The sequence below is a fragment of the Lactuca serriola genome, chromosome 9, assembly GCF_051521515.1.
Source record: "Lactuca serriola cultivar US96UC23 chromosome 9, Lser_US96UC23_V15, whole genome shotgun sequence".
Lineage (NCBI taxonomy): Eukaryota > Viridiplantae > Streptophyta > Magnoliopsida > Asterales > Asteraceae > Lactuca > Lactuca serriola.
The window spans coordinates 158,169,568-158,175,567 of record NC_136416.1 but is presented as its reverse complement, the minus strand read 5'-3'; the positions used below and the strand labels follow the sequence as shown (position 1 = coordinate 158,175,567).

At 29.2% G+C, this 6,000-nt stretch overlaps 1 long non-coding RNA gene across 2 annotated transcripts; it reads right to left on the bottom strand.

Moving 5' to 3' along the window:
* Nucleotides 1-1,181: 1,181 nt before the first annotated feature.
* Nucleotides 1,182-4,077, bottom strand: LOC145073860 (uncharacterized). Of its 2 annotated transcripts, XR_013691569.1 has the most exons (6): nt 3,770-4,077; nt 3,275-3,327; nt 2,823-3,198; nt 2,580-2,701; nt 2,077-2,465; nt 1,182-1,931 (listed from the first exon to the last, which is right to left on the bottom strand). It is a non-coding gene; the product is annotated as an uncharacterized LOC145073860 (long non-coding RNA). The 2 variants fall into 2 exon arrangements; XR_013691568.1 differs by having other exon boundaries at nt 1,182-2,465.
* Between the last annotated feature and the right edge of the window lie 1,923 nt (nt 4,078-6,000).

The window sequence follows — 6,000 nt, the reverse complement described above, 5'->3', positions numbered from 1 at the left end:
TAACATGTAAAACACATCCCTTTACTTTTTCCAGTTCATCCAAAGGAAAAAAGTAACAGAGGAAGAACTGACGAGGTTTGTTTGTGAATGTACTTCTTTATGTATTGACATACTTACTAACATAATCTTCCTTTGAGAGATTGAAAAATTTACGGATTTTTGATGCCCCTTTTTGGATCTCTCATTCTAGGTTTTCAACATCTTAATCCGGGAAGATCATTGTCACCCTTCTTGACAATAACAAGATTCATAGCAGAAAGATCTTAGAATTATATGTTCGAATGCGTTTTGGTTACAACACAAAGTACGAAATCTATCTGGAAAAGTTTTTTAGTGTGATTTTGGCTAGCTATTTTTTGGTGCTATTTTGTACTATTTTTTTTTGTTGCGTTTTTGTGTTCTTCCAGGTTTGTTGATACATTTTTTTCTATTTTTTGGGACGTTTTTAGAACTTCACCAATAAATAAGAGCATTTTTTATGCGATATTTGTTGGTACGGTTGAATAACAACACTAAAACAACACTAATTAATCATTTTAACCGTATCAACAAAATCTTTGTACGGTAGTGTTTGTTTGTGAGGCGTGTATCCTTACTAGATGAGTTAAATGGTAGTATTTATTTTATGAAGTAAAAGTACAACAATTATTTATGTTTTGATATTACACTAAAAAACTACAGAGATTAGTTGCAATGTCAAAAAGGTTGTTTGTATGGTGTGATCATGCAAATTCAGGATTGAAACTCATATGCATCTTATTTAAATAAGTTTGATTAAATAGAGGTATCTAGATATTTTAATTATCAGCTTTGTTTGTTAATAATACGTGAATTAAAAAAATTTAACATCACAAACTCATAATCATCAATTTTAATATTAATATATACCAAAGTAACCAAATTATACGAACCATCACATACAAACAATAAAAATGAAAAACACATGTTAAATTAATAAAAATTAAATAATTTATAATATTCTAATCTTTTTATTCAAATTATAAATATAACTATAAAGTAAATTCAAATCAAATAAAACAATATTTAGAAAAATCTTTGATATGAATATTATTGGGAATAATTTTAGCTTATTTTTAGTAAAAATAAGTTTAAAATCAACTTTTAATGGCTACTATTTTATATTTATGATGACATAAATAATTGTTTTATTTAAGATGATATTTAGACAAAACTAGGGAAGGATCACCGCGTTGCGGCAGTTACAAAATATACAATGTTTTTCTTATTAGGACATTGTAGTTTGAAAAAACCAATGAAATTACATATAAAGATCACAAACAGACTTTAAGGCTGCACAACTTCAAGCAGTTTCTCATATACCTGTCTGCTTTTGAAATCTTCCACCTGTTCCACAGTATATTCATCAAATTCAGATGCTATATCCATCTTTTTTATACTATAAAATACAAAAAGAAAAAATTCAAAATAAAGAAACAAAATTTACAAAAAACTTGTTTCAACTCATCACAAGAAGCCTAGACTTGCTATTCCATCCTCTCTGAAGTGTCATCTGACTTAGCCTCAAACCTAACACCTAAAACCAACAAAACAAAATCAAAACACATATATGATATTCTTCACCTACACAACTAAAAAATCTCAAATATTAAATAATAAAATAGAAAATTTGTAAAAAAAGGAAACAAACATTCCCCATAATTTCCAAAAGTTGGTTGTTAGCTTCCCTATGTGCTGCAGGTGCAACGACAGTAAGTCTAACATCATCATCAATCACAAAAATAACATCAAAAAGAACACTTATTATTATAACATAAACTAATTTGGCAAAAATAAAGATTTACTTAATCTCACCAATTTTCCGTTTCCTTTTTCTGTTTTCTTTGTAAGACCTCAATCCAAACCATTAAAATTCAGCTGTTTTATGACTTATATTAATGGCAAAACTACCCCTGAAACAACATTAACAATGTTTATCAACTAAAGACAGATCACAAATGAAGAATAAAAAATATTCCATATAAAACAAACTAATTTTATGCATCTACATTTTCAATGACAGGGGAGGAGAGAAAATGTATATTAAACCAACATAACCTTGAGCTTTTTCATAGTTGGACTGTGTTCCATTGCAGAATCATGCTTCTTGGCATGCCATCTTTCTGTCTCACCACCTTTCATTAAGACTACAGCTTCTTTGTCAAGCAAAAGAGACTTTCCCCTTTATGTGTTGAATTTTTTTTAAAAAAATGTTTTTCCTTCCATTTCCTCAAAACTCCAATGAAAATAAGTAAAAATTCATCATCATATATCTGAAATTAACATAATGCATTGAATAGTCTCCGGGAACAGACATAGTACGACCTTTTGTAACACAAAAATGTCAACAGGTTCTTCAATTTGCATGAGTTTGTGAACATCAAATTCCCTCACATGATATACTGACTTTATATCACTATTGTTATATGGAGCCCTTTGAAAATGTCCTGTTTAATCAAGAAAATAAACCCTAGTATAAACTATAAAACTCTAATGTATGATTCTTGTGAGAATAGGTGTACAATTTTTTTATTTTTTGTAAAGTTCAACATATAACTAACCTGAACAATAATCTCGGGACTTGTAAATTCCAGAAATGCCCCCAATGCGAATACCCCCAAATTTGACACCTCCTGCAAATCCCAAGAAGTAAATATCAGGTGCTGCCCATCCTCCATAGTATCTAGAGAAACAGGTAATAATATGTTAGTGATTTTCAATTTTGTCAGTAGCTTGTTAGTAGATAAAAAGATTTTATTTGAAATCACCAATAAAGAAAAAGAAAAAAATAAAAAGAAACTCACAATTCCCAGAGGTAATTGGAAGCTTCATGAATTTCTCCAATGAATATAGTTGGAAATGGGGCTACTTTTTCTCCTGAGTAGTATTTCCAGAAAGAGTTCATGCTTCTATATTTAGGTGGAACACTTAAGCTTTCTAAATCCTTCTCATTCCTTTTACTGGTCGGCGACAAATTACAATAATTATTTTTATATTACTTAATGAAGTTGATTATAATTACAGTTAGAAGACTTTAAAGAACAGAAGTAATGACCAAAGTGACAAAAGAACATAAGAAAAGTAGAAGCAAAATCAGAACTTGGCTTGGTCATTGATGTTGTGGTCTTCATTTTAAGTTGATTGTTGTTTAAGCAAAATCAGAACATGTTATAGGCTTGTCTGCATTAAACCACATAAAAAATAGTTATCAAATAAGTCTATTATGTACTACAGAGAAAAAAACAGTGATACATACCAACACCGGAAAAAAACAATTCCCGTAAAACCAACTTGAACTTAGAAAGTCGCCTGCGAATATGCACAAATAAAATACAAATGCAGCCTCAGAGAATACTGATTAAGAGATAAATTGACATTTAAGGTTATAATTTTTAGTGATCATAAGGAAGGAGAATCCACATTAACTGAAATAGTGATTTGTAATGAATATTAAATTCACTACCTTATATCCAAGCGTTCTTCAGTTTCATAAATTGATGATTAAGAAGTCAAGTTAGAACATGTGCATAAAGATATCCACTAATACTAATTTGATTACTAAAAAAATACGAAACTTTCACTAAAATGAAACCTTAAAAATATCCAATAGTATTAAAAGAAGAAACAACAAATCAAAATCAAAGAAAGAGTAAATCGAAAGGATTTGGTTAGGGTTCAGAGAAATTTTAAAATAAAAAAATAAAAGAAAACATAAAACGATCAAATTGAGGATCTAAAATCAGAAATTTACCTGATGGAGAAACTGTGTGCCGTCGCCGGAGCCATTGAGGAGCGTTGGCCAGAAAGTGAAAATGGGAGGAGCGGAACCGAGACATAACCGTATGAAGACGGAGAAATTAGGAAAGACGCAAAACTAAGGAACCGTCTTTGGGGGTAGACCTGACATGGCATAGTTATTTTTTACCAAAGACATCTTGAATCGAAAGCAGATTTTTGTGGCTGTCGGCATTTACAGCGATCGAAGAGAGATGGTGGAGGAAGAAGCAAGCGGTGGACACATCGATTAGAGGATGGAAGGATCGGGCGGTGGATTGTTTGAGGAAATAATACCTGGCCATGACTTGTAATCCACTATCCAGTATATTATCTCGGAAAAGAGGAAAAAATTAAACGAAACCCACCAAAAAGAAAAAGGAAAACAAAAAATAATATCCACCAATCACAGCAAAATCCTGTTCATCAGCCACTTGTAAATTAGTATATATATATATATATATATATATATATATATATATATATATATATATATATATATATATATATATATATATATATATATATATATATATATATATATATAAATTATTTGTTTTTACTAACTATTATGTGTCAGAATGTATAGACCTGGACCAACGGATTAAATTAATCAATTACATGATTTGAGGGTGTATGATAGTACAATGGGATAACATGTACCATATAATCATATAAATTTTAGCAAAAGGGTATTTTGGACAAATAACTATATTTATAAAATGAAATTTTTGGATTTTTAGGGGTAATAAATTCTCCTAATTTTAAAAATCTGATTTTTTTTCAATTAATTAAATTTTAATTCTAAAGTAATTTGTAAACATAACCGATTTTATTCTGTCAGAATATTTTTTTGCTAGAATGAGGTTCTTTCAAACTTTTATTCTATTATAATATTATTGAAGAATAACAAAATTCTTGAATCCGATGTTGAAAGATAACAACATTCTAATATATTTTAATACATCCAAACTTAAATACAAATTCATGCATATTCATACAAACTAAAAGTCTTATACACTTTAATATAATTGTACATATTCTAAAAGAATATCAACAAAAATAAATAAAATTCTTAAAAAATAACAACATTCTTAAATTGTGAATATGATCAAACTTTATTCATTCTTCAAGTTATTCCTATTAGGTATTCAAAGCATTCTACCAGTCATTCCTATCACAAATACAATAAAAACTAATAATGGTTAAAAACATGTTACTTGCAATTAACTATCACTTTATATATTCTGGTAGAATTAATAGAATATGACAGAATACATAGAATACATAATGGCAGAAATACACAAATTTTATTCTGGCATAATACATTCTGAAAGAATATATAGAATACGTTCAAGTCATTTCAATCACAAATGCAACAAAAACATCAAAATCCAACAATAAACACTAATTCATTCAAAAAGAATACAAACATTATGAAAGAATGGATTTATATAAATAAATTCAAACGGGAAGGGGAGGCATTGCTGGAGAGGAGGCATCGATTGAATGTTTATGTCGTCGAAGGGGAGAGTCGTTGGAGGAAGAAAGAACTGCCGGAGGAAGAAGATCTGTAGATGCAAATGAATGACATGGGTTATTTTTAGGGTTTTAAAATACTGATTTTCTTTCCTTAATTGTAGGATTAAATTAAATGACCTCATTAATTGTAAATACAAAAAACTGAAACTGCCCTTATTTGATTTAATTAATTATTTAATATTTACTAATTTGTGATGGTGCATACATGCAGATAATAGTTGCTAGAAACATTTGAACCTATATATATATATATATATATATATATATATATATATATACACACACACACACACATATATATATATATATATATATAGAGAGAGAGAGAGAGTAAATTACTGAAATCGTCCTTGTGGTTTGGTCAAAATTGCACGTTTAGTCCCTAACTTTTTTTTTTGCACTCGGATCGTCCCCGTGGTTTGATTTTGTTGCGTTTTTCGTCCCTATGGTTTGGTAAAAATTGCATGTTTGGTCCCTAACTTTATGTATGTAAGGGACGAAAAATGCAACAAAATCAAACCACAAGGACGAAAAACGCAACAAAATCAAATCATAGGTACGATCCGAGTGCAAAAAAGAAGTTAGGGACCAAACGTGCAATTTTGACCAAACCACATGGACGATTTCAGTAATTTACTCATATATATATATATATATATATATATA